Source organism: Salmo trutta, chromosome 26, assembly GCF_901001165.1.
Source record: "Salmo trutta chromosome 26, fSalTru1.1, whole genome shotgun sequence".
Lineage (NCBI taxonomy): Eukaryota > Metazoa > Chordata > Actinopteri > Salmoniformes > Salmonidae > Salmo > Salmo trutta.
In genome coordinates, this window is record NC_042982.1 from 19,608,278 (window position 1) to 19,624,948 (window position 16,671).

Consider the following 16,671-nt stretch of genomic DNA (forward strand, 5'->3'; position numbering starts at 1 on the left):
CTAGAGCTGGCCAAACTGAGAAATCGGGGGAGAAGGGAAGTGACCAAGAACCCGATGGTCACTCTAACTGAGCTCGAGTTCCTCTGTGGAGATGGGAGAACCTTCCAGAAGGATAACCATCTCTGCAGCACTCCAACAATCAGGCCTTTATGGTAGTGGCCAGATACATACTTCTCCTCAGTAAAAGACACATGTCAGCCCACTTGGAATTTGCCAAAAGGCACCTAAAGACTCTGACCATGAGAAACAAGATACTTTGGTCTGATGAAACCAAGATTGAACTCTTTGTCCTGAATGCCAAGAGTGTGCAAAGCTGTCATCAAAGGCAAAGGGTGGCTATTTGAAGAATTTCAAATATAAAATATATTTTCATTTCTTTAACACTTTTTTGGTTACTACATGATTCCATATGTGTTATTTCATAGTTTTGATGTCTTCACTATTAATCTACAATGTAGAAAATAGTAAAAAGAAAGAAAATCCTTTGAATGAGTAGGTGTTCTAAAACTTTTGACCGGTAGTGTATATACATCTATTACCATTTTTTTTGGATACCTTAGGTGGTTGAGCAATATACTGTATTATTAACCGATTGTATGACGGGGGGGTCTTGCTCCCCTCAGGACTGAGAGGATGTTTATCAGAGCTGCGTAGCTGGCTAACTGCTGAAATTTTACCCCTGCAGAAAGGCTCAATTGACTTCTCTCGCCTGCTATTGAGTTTGTGGCCATCTCTGGTTTCTGCCCCTTCCCTCTCTTTCTCTCCCTACCTCTGTCTCTGTCTCACTGGGAGTGTCTTTGGTGAGACTGAGGAACAGTTGTTAATGTCAAAGACTTCAGTTAGGATGCTGGGTCTATTGGAGAGAACTGTTGTCAGAACTGCCATGCTCTGTAAACTGATTTGTTAATTATTCTGTGCTGTCCATGTCATTGTGTCAGAAGTCGTTCAGGGTTCAAAGAAGAAATGTGTTCTACTTGTCTGCAAGTCCAAAGATAGAAGACACCTGAGCCAAATCTGGTTCTTCACACCTGGCTGCAGCCACTTTAACCTGGACCAAACGTGTCTTATTAGAACACTAGCATAGAAAATGTAGCCTGATGTAAGGACAGACACCAACATGTAGGCCAGTCAAGGGTTCCGCGCAAGATGGCGGTCAGTGCAGATAATTTGTTTTGGTAGCTGAAGGAATTATTGGATTTTCTTACCCAAATATGACCATTGGGTAATTTCTACGGTCATAAAACCCCGTATGAATATGGTTTAGTTTGTTTACCAAAATAATTGATTACTTTCTGCAAGTTATTCACCTCTAAAACTAAGTTTGCGACAACACTAGATAGCCAGATAACCTAGCTAGCTCAAAAACTAGCTTGTCGGACGTACATGGAAACTTCCACGACCAGAACCAAAAGGAAAGAAATGGAGAGATCGTCAGATGGACAATTAACCACAAAAGATGGTATAATTTTGGGTACTCCTCTTCAGAATGTAACTGTGGGGGGAAATACTGCAATGGGAGATGAAAATGTGGTGAGCACGGACAACAATGCTCACATCTTGCGCCCCTCCAGTCCCCAGCTCAGGCCGTTACCTTACGAACCCGGCACTCCAGTCAAGCCCCAGGAGAAAAAGATGAGAGGCCAAGAGGGTATGTCACTTCTTGAGATGCAAAACAATATTGTAATGCTTTTTACAGCAAAGACAGGTGAAAGGGCAAATGGCTTGGAGGACATGGTTAGGGAGAATACGATGAAAATTGAGGCCATGAAAAAATCTGTTGACTTTATCTTTGGAGAAGTGAAAACCCTTAAAAGTGACATGAAGAAAGTGGAAGTTATCTGCCAGGAAGATGAAAAGAAGGTGGCTGAACTCGAGCAAAAGGTGAATGAGGCGGAGAGATACCAGCGCAGGTGGAACCTGAGGCTCCATGGAATTCCAGAGCAGGCAGGTGAGGACATCAAATGCAGAGTTGTTGACATCTGTGGAGCTGTCATCCCTGAATCAAAAGCCAAACTTCAGGAAAATGTAGACATCGTCCATCGTTTGGGAAGACTTAGGATCAAAACAAGAGACAGAGGACAACCATCATCCGGTTCACCAACAGATCTACACGGGATCTTCTCTGGAGGCGAGCGAAGAATTGTGAATTCCTCATCAAGCAAAAATTGAGGTTCACTGAGGATCTGACCTCAGCAGACAAAGTGACAAGAGAGAAACTGTGGCCGATGGTGGCTGCACCTCGAAAGGCAGGGAAAACTGAATTTTTTTATCGGTGCGAGAGTGATCATCGATGGGAAAGAAATGCGGCCAAATCAGAACATTTGAGAGCGAGCCAGAGTCTAACTCGGACAGAACTGTCAGGCCAAAAAACTGATTGCCAGGTGAAAAGCAGCTTTTATTATAAAAAATGTAGACAAACACTTGAATGAGAAAAGGCTGACCTGAGAACTGGTAAACTAAACACAAACTATAGGTGAATAACTGCTTATTGTAAAGTCTACCCAATGTCTCCCCCTTGTGGGAGTAACAATACTTTGGTAACTTTATGATTTTTTTTTTTGGAGGGGTTAATAATGGGATGGAATTCCTTTTGAGTTGCATATCCTTAGGAAAAGCTTATATTAGCATAACAAGGTTGTTGGTTGAAGTTTGTCTTTATCTCTTTGTTCAATTAATGTCAGGGGTATTCATAATTTACTCAAGCGTAAGGCTATTTTCCTGTATTGAAAACGGTTTAATGCAGACTTTTACTTTCTACAAGAGACTCATACTTGTTCTTCCGATCTATCTTTTTGGAAAAATCAAAGGGGTAACGATATCTGGTTATCATATGGCATCAACTACACTGCAGGTGTAGTAGTTTTAAGAGGTGCATTTAAAGGGAAGGTCATCAGTAGTAAGACTCACCACTCTGGATGTTGATTAATTTTAACAGTGAATTTAAACAGTGAAATGTTATTATTAGGGAATACTTATGCATCCAACAACAAACAAAACAACAGGATATTATTTCAAGAATTTGAAGAAGAGATTAATAGAGTTATAGGTGTATTTCAGGATATCAAAATTATCTTAGGTGGAGATTTTTTATTCTTCATCTAATGTGATGATTGACAGATATTCCCCTCCTAACAGATCCAGCATTGTTAATCCTGAGTTAATAATCTATGTCTTGGTCTTGGATTAGTCGATATTTGGAGATCTAAATATCCTGATAAAAAGGACTTCACTTGGAGCACCAAGGACATGTCCAGACAGTCAAGAATTGACTTCTGGCTGATTTCTAATTCATTAGATAATACTGTAGTCAAGGTATCAATTGAACCATCAATTCTTACTGATCATAACGTTATATTCTTATCTTTAAATATTAATGGATCTGAAGTTAAACCGAATCGGAGTTATTGGAAACTCAATAGTAGACTGTTGGAATATGATAATTTCAAGATGGATGCCAAAGATATTATACAAGACAATTGGAGGAAAGCCCAACAATTTAAGTCTTATGGGAAAGATTGGGAATTAATGAAGTATGAAATAAGACAAACAGCCATGAAGAGAGGTAAAGAAATGGCTGAACTTAAAAGATTGAGGGAAGATAAACTTGTTAAGGAAATACTTTCTCTAATCTCTATGGAGGATCTTAACCGTCAGTTATTCTCTTTACAACTAGAAATGGACCGAATGTATGAAGAGAGAGCAAAAGGAGCATTTGTAAGATCAAGTAGGAGATGGTTGGAAGAAGGTGAAAAAAATACAAAATACTTTTACAATTTAGAAAGAAAAAAATCTGAATTTACATCTATTCATAAGCTTAATATAGATGGCAAAGAAAATGAAACCCCAAAGATATTTCAAAATATGTTTCAGAATTTCATGGTAACCTTTATACCAGTAATACCTGTCCTAGACTCATAATACCAGTATCTGCCTTTCTAGACTCTGTCAAAGACTATGCAAAATTCATAGAGGAAGACTTCTAAAAGTCTTGTGATTTAAATTATTTCTATCAATGAATTAAAAAATGTATCAGCAAGTTAAAAGAGAACAAATCTCCAGGGAATGATGGCATTATTAGTGAATTCTATAGATATTTTCAGGAGGATATTATTGAATTTATATTTAATGTTTTTAGGCAATTGATTTAGGGGTCCTGCCTGTTTCTAAGACACAAGGCCTCATTTCTGTAATACCCAAACCGAACAAAGATTCTATGATGTTAGAAAATTGGAGACCAATCACATTAATGAACAATGATGGAAAGCTGCTTGCATCCATCTTTGCAGAAAGACTTAAAAAAGGTCTTGACCAAATCATTGATGATACCCAGTCTGGTTTTATGAAGGGCAGACATATATGTAATAATATTCGACTAGTATTGGACTTGATAGACTACAATGAGCACATTATGGAAGATAGCTTTATTTTATTTGTAGACTTTTACAAGGCATTTGATACAGTTGAACATTATTTTATTTTTGAGACTTTGATTTTTGGGTTTTGGTCAATATTTTCAAAGTGTAATTAAGACACTTTACAATAATAGTAACAGCTCTGTTAAATTATCCCATGGCACTTCACAGAGATTCAACATTAGATGTGGAATTAAACAAGGATGCCCAATTTCTCCTTTCTTATTTTTATTGGTCACAAGTTATGGCACTTCATATAAATAAGGATAGTTTTAGGGGTTTTCAGATACAAGACAAAGAGATATAATGTTCATTATTGTCTGATGACACCACCATTTTTTTGAAAGATCATAATGAAGTCAGGAAAGCTATTGAGTGTATTAATGCCTTCACACATGTATCAGGTTTATCTCTGAATATTAGGAAATGTGAATTATTTGTGTTGAAAAGATGTGACTTAAACTCAGTATGTAATATCCCTGTGAAAGATGTGATCACATATCTTGGTATTAAAGTTAGCAAAGATCAGACAGAAAGGGACAACTTAAATTTCTCTCCTATTTTAAAGAAATTTGGAAAGAGATTTATCTCCTGGTTATTAAGAGATCTTTTTTTATCTGGACGTGTACTTTTATCAAAATCTGAAGGTCTGTCCAGATTAGTTTATACCTCCCTTGCCTTTGGATGTTCCTCTGTCAGTAACTAAAATGGTTGATACTAAATTATTTAACTTCATATGGAGGAATAAACCTCATTATTTAAGAAAAACGGTAATATGTAGCACACAAAGTGAGGGAGGGTTGAATGCTCTGGATTTTAAAACCTCTAATATAATATTTAAGATTAACTGGATACAAAACTATTTAAGAAATAAGGATTGCATTTGGAATATCATCCCTAATTTAATATTCCAACAGGTTGGTGGTCTAGAATTCTTACTGAAATGCAACTTTGATATGGGTAAAATCCCTATTAAGCTTGCAAACTTTCATAAACAAGTACTGCTAACTTGGAACCTCCATGTACAAACACAATTTTTCCCCACATAGGTATACAGTCTGGAATAATAAAGACATAAAATACAAAAAGTCTTTATTTTTCCAGAACTGGTTTGACAACAACATTATTTGGGTTAAACAATTATTGAATAATGATGGACAACTATATGATTTTCCAGAATTTATGAGAACACACAATGTTACATTCACTCCTGAGGAGTATCAAATTGTTGTTAGAGCTGTTCCTAAAGGTGCTATTCTTCTTTTAGGAGAATATAACAATACTCCAAGTGCAACTGTTGAGGATTTTGTAGCCTCAATACAATTAGAAGGAATTTACATTTTAAACTATAAATGTAATAACATGTATATAAGGAAACTATGTCAATAAGTTACTATTCCCTCTGCTAAAATGTACTGGAATGCAGCCCTAGGACAAGTGAACTGGAACAAAGTTTTGTTGTTGTCTGGTAAATATTGTATATCTAATAAGGTGAAAGAAGTATCATACAAACTCATTCATAGAATCTACCCTGTAAAGACCTTTATTATACTCAGATTTAAAATAGCTATTGATAACAAATGTGTATTTTGTGGTTGTGACCCAGAAACTCTTGACCATTTATTTTGGGACTGTTCTTATGTCAGAAGATTTTGGAGTGAGTTATAAGATTTTATTTTTAAAGAAACGACTATTAATGTTATTCTGAGAGACTCTGATGTTATGTTTTATTTTGATCCAAATGATATGTACCCTGATTTAACTTTCATTGTTAATTTGTTCATCTTTCATGGAAGATTCTTTATCGATAAAATGAAGTGAGCAGAAAACAAACCCCTTTTCACATTATTTAAGTTAGAATTTAAATATTATTTTGAAATGATCAGTAAATGTAAAAACAAAAAAGCAATAGGCACCATAAAAGTATTTAACAAATTGAAAATGAATCTTGATATGTAATACCTCTGTCTGTTAGGTTTATGCACTCTTGTTTGTATATTTCTGTTTTTTGTATTTGTTGTGTTCATAATAAATGAAATTTAAACAAAAAATATTGAAAAAAAAATGTAGGCCATTCACAACTTAAGTCAGACACTTAAATCAAATAACAGCAGCATAATGAGATCTATAAAAAAACACCTGTAACATCTCAGTAGTTTCAACACAACCCTCTCCAAAACTTCTCTAGTTACTACACTCAGAAAAAAAGTTGCTAAGTAGAACCATGTATGGTTATTCTGTTTGTCCCTATAGCAGGGGAACCCTTTTTGGTGCTAGGTAGAACCCTTTGCACAGGGTTCTTCCTAGAACTATCAATGTAGGGTGATTTGTAAATGATTCTACCTAGTAAATGATTCTACCTAGATCCATCTATGAAGGGTTCTACCAAGACCCCTTTCATCATCTAGGTTCTTCCATGAACCCTCTATGAAAGGTTCTACAAAGAACCCTCTATGAAAGATTCTACCAAGAACCCTTTTATCTTTGAAGGGTTCTTCCTAGAACACTCTATGAACGGTTACACCATCTTTATTAGCCTTTAAAACTCTTTATGACAATACATAGCACATTTCATATGGCCTTTTTTTAAGGGCTTAGTTTACTCTAAGTCAGTGGTGTTAAGAAACTCCTGGTTTGCAGGGCCTGCAAGTCACATTATGCTGGCTTGCAAAGTCATGTTCAATTCCTATTGGAATCCAGCCAGAGTTAGGATATCCAACAATTTGAACTAATCAGTCGCAACCTGCATTCAGAATGCCTGCCAAGGTAGGGAAGATAGGTAGTCTTCTCAGTCTAAGTCCTCTAAACTGGAGCAACCATCTCCGCAACGGGTGCAATAAGTCCAACTACTAACATATTGGATTAGTTTAGAAACATGTATGTTATTTATCTTTGTGTGGCGTAAGATTAATCAACCAATCAATATAAACACACAGATGTTGAAACAAACCATTTAGAAAATCAACCTGCAATAGAGCATGCTGGGAAATATGATGTTGATGGCTGTGGTTTTGCGTGTTTTACTCTACACAGTAAAAAAAGACACAATCACACTCAACTCTGGTTATTAGAACCAACACTGGGGTCATTTTACAGCACCACTGATTGATACGTTAATTTAACTGCTGAATCAACACTAGAAATGTTACACTGGAAAATCAACACTAGATAAAATAGGCCAATTTGCAATTTTTTTTTATTTAGCAGATTACTTATACTCCTGATGTTACTAATGCTCAAGGAACAATTTATTTTTAATAAGAAAAAAAAACACTATGAAAAAGCTTATTCAGATTCAGAAGGGTTCTATGTAGAATCCTTATTGATTTCCAAAAAATAATCAAAGAACCCTTTCTTCCAAAAATGGTTCTTTAGGATAAGAAATGTTTTAGGGATACCTTTACCCTTTACTTCGGACCCCAGGAAGAGTAGCTGCTGCTTCTGCAAAAGCTAATGGGAATCCAAATTTTTAAAAAGTATGAACCCTCGTCTTCCAAAAAGGGTACTCCAAATGTAAATGGTCCTGGTAGAACCCTATCCGTCTGCAAATAACCTTTTTGAACCCTTTTTCCTAAGACTGTACATTACCATCCAAAAGTCTCTACAACATCAATGCCTCTAAAGAAACTGCACCTACAGCTTTGGATTTTGTTCGTTATTGTGTTTGAGTGGCAACAGCAAACCTAAAATCCCTTAAAGCCGGGGAGAAGTGGAGGCTGCAGAGCACTGAGCTGTGGCCTTACTGCAGTGAGGAGAGAGATAGAGAGGACAACAGGGCTAGACATGAACAAAGAGCCTGGTGGTAAGACTATGGTTGCTCCCCAAATGGCAACCTATTCCCTACATAGTGCACTACTTTTGACCAGAGCCCTATGGGCCTTATATAAGGAATACACTGGGGAGACTGCTACTGACTGACTGGCTCTGGCTTGAAAACAGTGGAGGCTGCTGAGGGGGGAACGGAGCATGTGGAATGGCCTCAAACACCTGGTAACCATGTGTTTGATGTATTTGATACCATTCCACTGATTCCGCTCCAGTCATTACCCCGAGCCCATTCTCCGCAATTAAGGTGCCACCAACCTCCTGTGCTGGAAAAAAAGTTAGATGCTAGATGCTTCGACTGCACTACATTCAGCTCAGTACAGGATGACAATACATATCTGACTACAAGCAGCTTTCTCCCCTTGGTGGTAGGACCGGCATTGAGAGGGAGATAGACATGAACCCACCATCACACACGTCCACTATACATGATGTACAGGCTTTGTTCTTCAAAATATGTTTTATATAGCATACATGGAGATACACACATGCACTAACATTCAAATGTAGACATTCACATAAAGCACCACCAACACGTACCACTGATAAGAAACAGCTACTGTAAGGATATGAGCACATACACATTGCTGTAACCCTTATTCGGTGAGCTGTAGGAACCACATTGTACATCTTCCCATTATAGGCCAATTCTCTCGGTCCAGCAGATGTCAGATGACCATGGCTGGATATAAAGATGTCACTGATAGGCGCTGCATTTATCCGACCTACCCAACCATCACTTCAAGTGGAAATAGGACAGTGTCTTTCTCCTGAGTCCTGAGGTGAGAAAGAAAGAAACGTATCCTTTGTAGTTTCTACTGTAGCCTATGTTGCCACGCCCAAAAGCTGTAACATCTTGCCTGAATCTCTGATGTTGTAGTTATTAAGCGTTGCTGTAAGCCTCATCTTGATTCAACAACCCATTTCCGTTCTCTTTTTTTGGGGTAAGATATCTACTACCGTTCAAAAGTTTGGGGTCACTTAGAAATGTCCTTGTTTTTTAATGAAAAGCACATTTTTTGTCCATTATTGCTCTTCCATCAAATTAATAAAACAAAGAGATCTTCTGTTGAATCTGACAATTAATGTTGATGGTAGTACAGTCATCTCAAATTAAACTGAAGTACCTCGGCGTTACTCTGGATCCTGATCTCTCTTTTGACGAACATATCAAGACTGTTTCAAGGACAGCTTTTTTCCATCTACGTAACATTTCAAAAATCTGACATTTTCTGTCCAAAAATGATGCAGAAAAATGTATCCATGCTTTTGTTACTTCTAGGTTAGACTACTGCAATGCTCTACTTTCCGGCTACCCGGATAAAGCACTAAATAAACTTCAGTTAGTGCTAAATACAGCTGCTAGAATCCTGACTAGAACCCCAAAATTTGATCATATTACTCCAGTCTCCCTACACTTGCTTCCTGTTAAGGCAAGGGCTGATTTCAAGGTTTTACTGCTAACATACAAAGCATTACATGGGCTTGCTCCTACCTATCTTTCCGATTTGGTCCTGCCGTACATACCTACACGTACGCTACGGTCACAAGACGCAGGCCTCCTAATTCTCCCTAGAATTTCTAAGCAAACAGCTGGAGGCAGGGCTTTCTCCTATAGAGCTCCATTTTTATGGATTTTTTCATGGAATATCTACATAGGCGAAAACTGTTAAAGAAGCAATAAAACTGGCCTTCTTTAGACTAGTTTAGTATCTGGAGCATCAGCGTGTGTGGGTTCGATTACAGGCTCATAATGGCTAGAAATAAAGAGTTTCTTCTGAAACTCGTCAGTCTATTCTTGTTCTGAGAAATGAAGGCTATTCCATGTGAGAAATTGCCAAGAAACTGAAGATCTCATACAACGCTGTGTACTACTCCCTTCACAGAACAGCGCAAACTGGCTCTAACCAGAATAGAGAGAGGAGTGGGAGGTCCCGGTGCACAACTGAGCAAGAGGACAAGTACATTAGAGTGTCTAGTTTGAGAAACAGACACCTCACAAGTCCTCAACTGGCAGCTTCATTAAATAGTACCCGCAAAACACCGGTCTCAACGTCAACAGTGAAGAGGCGACTCCGGGATGCTGGCCTTCTAGACAGAGTTGCAAAGAAAAAGCCATATCTCAGACTGGCCAATACAAATAAAAGATTAAGATGGGAAAAAGAACACAGACACTGGAAGAGAAACTCTGCCTAGAAGGCCAGCATCCCGAAGCTGCCAGTTGAGGACTTGTGTGTGTGTGTATATATATATATATATATATATATATATATATATATATATATATATATATATATATATATATATATATATATATATATATATATTTTTACAATACAAAACATACACATACAAACGACAGCATTCAGACTCGCACAAACATCAACGACGTCACACCTGCCCAGACACACCTGCTCACACTCCCATCTCCAGCGCCCACATCACTCTCCGTCACATGGCCTCAAACTGCATCAGTTTGTTTATCTCTGTCGCCCACGCACTTTCAACATAATGAAGCATTTGACCTTTCTGTTGTGTTAACAATGCAGGATTGGTTGATTTCCAGTTTTCAGGTATATGTTTTATCAAGATGATTGATGAGGAAGGTATCTTCCAACCAATCGGGTATCTCGCTGCACCCTCATATGCCAAGTCTTGAAATAAGCAGACAGACGGATTAAAAGTAAATTTACATTGTAATGCTTCTGACAGCCAACTTTCTAACTCCGCCCATAACTTTTGGACTTTATAGCATTCCAGAAGGCATGGATTATTGAGTCATTGTTAGTTTTACACTTAAGACATGACTCTGCCGTGCTGTAGAATTTGTGAATTTTGTCTCTTGTATAATAAATTCTATACCTTCGTGTAACCGATGTGAAATGGCTAGCTAGTTAGCGGGGTGTGCGCTAATAGTGTTTCAATCGGTGATGTCACTCGCTCTGAGACCTTGAAGTAGTTGTTCCCCTTGCTCTGTAAGGGCTGCAGCTTTTGTGGAGCGATGGGTAACGATGCTTCGAGGGTGGCTGTCGTCGATGTGTGCAGAGGGTCCCTAGTTCGAGGAGAGGAGAGGGACGGAAGCAATACTGTTACATTCATTTATACTGGATTTAGCATACATTTACGTTATCTGTAATTTTGTTAGTTATGTTCCAACAATCCCTCCATCTTGTGCCAATATCCGTTCTTTTTAAGTCTTGGTTCCAATAGTTTATATTTTTTTCTAAAAGATTGTCAGTTGGATAGGCTCTCTGCAAGGTTTTGTCTATCTTACCCATCATATGAATATTATTTTATGACTCAAATAGGATTCCCTCAAGATTGCTTTTATGTCCAAAAGATTTCAAAACTAAATTGAGTGTTATGAAACTTTTAAGTTGCATGTACTTGAACATATCTGCATTGATCAGTCCAAAATTGCTTTTTGGAAATAAATAAATGTCCTATTACCAAGTCATTTACAGTTTCTATGCCTTTAGTTTTCCATGTGGACCAATTTATCAGTGAATTCTGAAAAGCTATACAAGGATTGTTCCATTAAGTCGTTTTTTTAGGGTGTGATATTGGTTCTTGTAGAATAAGTTACATTTTCTTCCATATTGTTATAATGTTCTTAACTGTGAAGTTGTTCATGTTCTAAGCTTTATCCTTTGAAAATAGACACGTGAAAAGATTCTGGGGATGAGCATGCACATCTTCAGTATGTACCCATTGTTCCTCTTTAGTGCATGTAGCCCTTTCCTGCAGTCAATGACCAAAAGCGCCCTCCTTGGCCTCATGGGTGGAATGTTATTAATATTTTTCATAATTTCTTCATTAATTATTAAAGAGTATTATTTAAAAAAAAATGTAACAGACAAAAATCCAGTGTTTCTATGTCAAACAGTTCTGTTATATTTCAGTCTTCTGTGATGTATATAAAGTGTAATATTGGAATGCAAACTAAAAATGTAATCAATCTATATCTGACATGGTACAGGTGTCTTCTTTTTTTAATCCCATAACCATGTGTGTGAGGTTTATACTTTCTTTCAAAGTACATTTGTTTAAAACTACCAATAATCACTCTGTGTGACCCTGATTTATCCCACTGCAGTAAAATTATCTATATGTCACAAGTAAAAGCCTTAGGTGGCGAGTTGATACAATTCCAAGTCTGGAAGAATTAAACCACCCTCAAACTTAGGAAGATGTAAAACCTTCTGTTTTATTCTATGAGTTGAATTTGCCTATATCAAGTATATTAAGACTGAGTATACTTTTTTCAATAATGTCTTCGGTGGGGAAATTGGTATTACCGAGAATAAATATAAAAACTTTGGAAGCCATGCCATTCTGAAGGTTTTTTCTACCTGTAAGATTTATAGGAAGATTGTTCCATTTAATTAGACCTGCATTCATATGGTTGAGTAATGTGATAAAGTTATCTTTACATATTCGTTGTTTGTTCTCACTTATTAAGCATCCTAAGTATTTGATATTTTTTGTGGTCCACTTAAAGAATTTCTGTAGATCATGAGTTATTTTTGTAATTTTTCCTATTGCCATTATTATTATTTCTCCATGTATATGTTATTTCCTGTTTTTTGGGGGTTTTTTTAGAGAGGGGCATTGATTTTTCAATATTGGTCAGGTATGTCATGTGATCCTCTGCAAATAAGTTTAGTTTATATTCATGTTTACCAATACCTGTTGGGTTTGGGCCTTGTCTAACTCTTTCTGCAAGCGGTTCAACTGCCACTTCAAACATGAGGGGGGAGAGAGGACATCCCTGTCTCGTGCCCCTTTCTAAAACAATTTCGATCACGCGACCACAGCATTGATTGTGACCAGAACAAGAGGTTGGCGACTGTAACGCCGTGTGCACACAGGTTGCATCATTATATTGCTGTATGGTACATTTGACGTAGTATTCACAATCCATTCGGCGCATCACAACAAAAAGAATCACGCTACACATTAGCAATTTCTTCTGTGGTTTATCTACTTCCGTGTCTGATACCACACTGCAAAGCAATGCACAGAAGTTGGAAAAATCCAATGAATGCGACACACTGCACGCAGTGCCACACACTGTATCTCCGGCAGATGAGTCACAGCAATGCTGACTGCCTCCCATTGAAATTAATGGACTTCTGCCAGAACGCATACAGTTTGACGCAACCGGTGTGCACGGGGCTTAACACCTTAGCCTACCTACACTGGGCCTCTCTTAGGGCTGTGGCAGTCATGACATTTTGTCAGTCGGTTATTGTCATGCAAAAGACTGCTCGTCTTACGGTAATTTATCGTTAATTAACATAAACACTTTAAGCATCTCCAGGCCTCCACGCATACAAGCTGCATACAAGCTGCTAGCGTTGATTTGTTTTTGCAGAGATATTTTTTTGGAGCATCTGATGACATAACGTGGTGAGTGATTAACATGAATTTCTCTGGTCTCTACTACAGTGTTGCAGTCATGACGCAAGTGATGTCAAATCCTCCCACGTATAGGCCTCCCGAGTGGCGCAGTGGTCTAAGCCATCGCAGTGCTAGCTGTGCCACTAGAGATTCTGGTTTGAGTCCAAGCTCTGTCGCAGCCGGCCGCGACCAGGAGACCCATGGGGTGGCGCACAATTGGCCCAGCGTTGTCCCGGTTAGGGGAGGGTTTGGCTGGCAGGGATGTTCCTGTCCCATCGCGCACTAGCAACTCCTGTGGCGGACCGGGCGCATTGCGGGCTGACACGGTTGCCAGGTAAACAGTGTCAGCCCGCAGTGCGCCCTAAACAGTGTCAGCCCGCAATGCGCCCCATTGGTGCGGCTGGCTTCCGGGTTAAGCGGGTGTTGTGTCAAGAAGCAGCTTGGCTGGGTTGTGTTTCGGAGGACGCACGACCTTCGCCTCTCCCAAGTCCGTATGGGAGTTGCAGCGATGTGACAAAACTGTAACTACCAATTGGATACCACGAAAAGGGAGAAAAAAATCAAAAACGATCAAAAAAAGTCATAATAATAATTTTAAAAACTCCCACGTTTATAGTTTGAACAGCTGTTTTCAGCAACTGATATTTTTGAATTCGGTTGTCATCTTGGCAGGTTTGCTTGCGACAAACTATTTAGCTAGCTTCTAGCCTAATGTTTGGTATTCAGTGCGATCTCTTTGTAATGAACTTTGTCCTGACAAGAACTTTTCTAGCTATGCCAGGCATAAACGGGCATTATCAGTTCATTGTTATGGATGTATGCAAATGAATGTCAATAGAAAACAACTACTTTGCAGTTATTCTGGCTCCAGAGGAATTAACTGTGTTAGCTGTAGCTAGCTGGCTAACTAGAAAGCAAGGGATAAGAACGTTGCCAGTGAACATGGCAACGGAACATAAAGAACGAACGACTGAGTTGTTTCCATAAATATCGAACTAAGCGAACAAACGAATGAGTCGCGTTTCTAGCAACCAAAAGATGAGAAACGATGAACAATTTTAATATCAACAACAACAAAAATAATTTATACCGGTAAATGTGTGCTTTCATATTGTTTTCCTTGCCAACTGTGGTATAAGCAGGATAAACGCCTCCGTTGTGTACATTACCTTGGAAAAATGAACTCCGCAAAGGAACACGGCTCCGCCTTGTGCCGCTGCGTCATCCAGTATTTCCAAGGTAAAGTGTCTGTGTTTATCCCTTACTTTTACAATGGCATTGTTGAATACTCCTTTCTGTTTGGCTTGAAGGGCATTCTAGAGCGTGCATTATTTCCTCATAACACACGGTATATTTGCATTGTAGAATTCAATGGCTATAGTTCATTTTTACAAGTTTTGTTTGAGCTGCTTTTGAAAGCAAAGTCGAATTGAAAACAGTATTGGTATTGTGGAATTAGATTTCCATAATAGCAAGCTAGGACTGATGGTTTGGTTAGCTAAACTAGAAAGTCTGTTTGTTTGTTTACCATGCCAACTACTGTAACTATCTAGTAAATTTGCTTGCTACTTCAGTGGATGTTGAACACATTTCTACTGGCAAATAAACACGTTCTAGTGGCAAATGTTTTCAATTATAGCCATGGTATAAAAGAGATAATCAGGGGCTCTATGTATTCTCTGGAAAATGTCTGGCACTATAACATGTATGTGTGTGTTCTTGTATGCATTTATTTGAATGAGAGTGTGTGTGTGTATATGCATGTGTATAAACACTTGCAAGGCTTCAGCCTCAGGCAAATCTTGTAATTAGATTTAAAAACACTGCGCCTCAGTGTCATTCAAACATACTTTTTATTATGTTTTACTTAGACTGTAAAAAAAACAACTTTTATCTTTGACCATCATTCTATCTCCCACACAGCAACTCCACTCCCACTTGTCTCCAATTCCACATCCCAACCCTCAGCTTCCCTCAGCCCATCCCATCTATCTCTGCTGGCCACCCACTTTGGGTTTCTACGCAACCCATATCTTTCAACTATGTTGTGATGTTTAACATACAATTTCAATCTATCTAATCGAATAGAATCCACAGATTGCGAGTTGAAGATGAATATTTTTACTAAGAGTATTAGTATATTAGTAATTGACTGACCCGGTCTCTCCAGATCTCCTAACAGTACTATTTCTAGGGTCAATTTTAGATCAGTGCTATGCATTTTCAGCCATTCCTGAACCTGAGACCAGAAACAGGCCACCTGAGGGCAATACCAAAATAAATGGTCTATTGATTCTGTATCCTCACAACAAAATCTGCAGTGTTAGGGGAAGGGTTAACTAACATGCTAAGTAGTTGCAAAGTAGCTCAAAAGTAATTTGTGAAAATGCTAACGTTGTCCATGATGAGAGTCGAACACACAACATTTGGGTTGCTAGACGTTCGCGTTCTACACCTGCCCATCCTCCCCCCGCCCATCCTCCCTCTAATCATTTGCGTTATACACCTGCCCATCCTCCCCGACCAACCTCCCTCTAATCATTTGCGTTATACACCTGCCCATCCTCCCCGACCAACCTCCTTCCTGTCTTAAGTAACCTACTGTCTTTATCTGTGATTGTAATGCAGTGTAATGAACTGTAATGCACTGTGAAAAAATATACTTTTTCGAGTGCCTGTCAAAAAAATTCCAATAAGCAATTTGGGTTTATTCCACAATAACCTGTGATACTGGGATGGATCAATCACAGTGAGGTGAGTTTTAAAAGCACGTACTGTTTTGATGATAAGTATTTGATGTGATTTTCGATTGCACTTGCATTGATGTCAGAGTGGTTAGAGAGACAATAGTTACCTGATAATCATTAGTGAGTAGGGTACTAACACAGGGGCAGAGTGCTTAAGAGGAGATTATCATAACTCAACGGTCACATAGAATTTTACTGCGGTCATGACTGCTGGTGTGGCAGTAATACAGTCACTGGAACAGCCCTAGCCGCTCTCCGTGTGTTATTTCATTAATTGTAAAAAA

At 38.4% G+C, this 16,671-nt stretch overlaps 1 protein-coding gene across 1 annotated transcript in view; it reads right to left on the reverse strand.

Moving 5' to 3' along the window:
- LOC115163345 (trafficking regulator of GLUT4 1) overlaps window positions 1-16,671 on the reverse strand; it is a 33,910-nt gene that overhangs the window by 14,099 nt on the left and 3,140 nt on the right. The gene's annotated exons all lie outside the window — the stretch shown is intronic.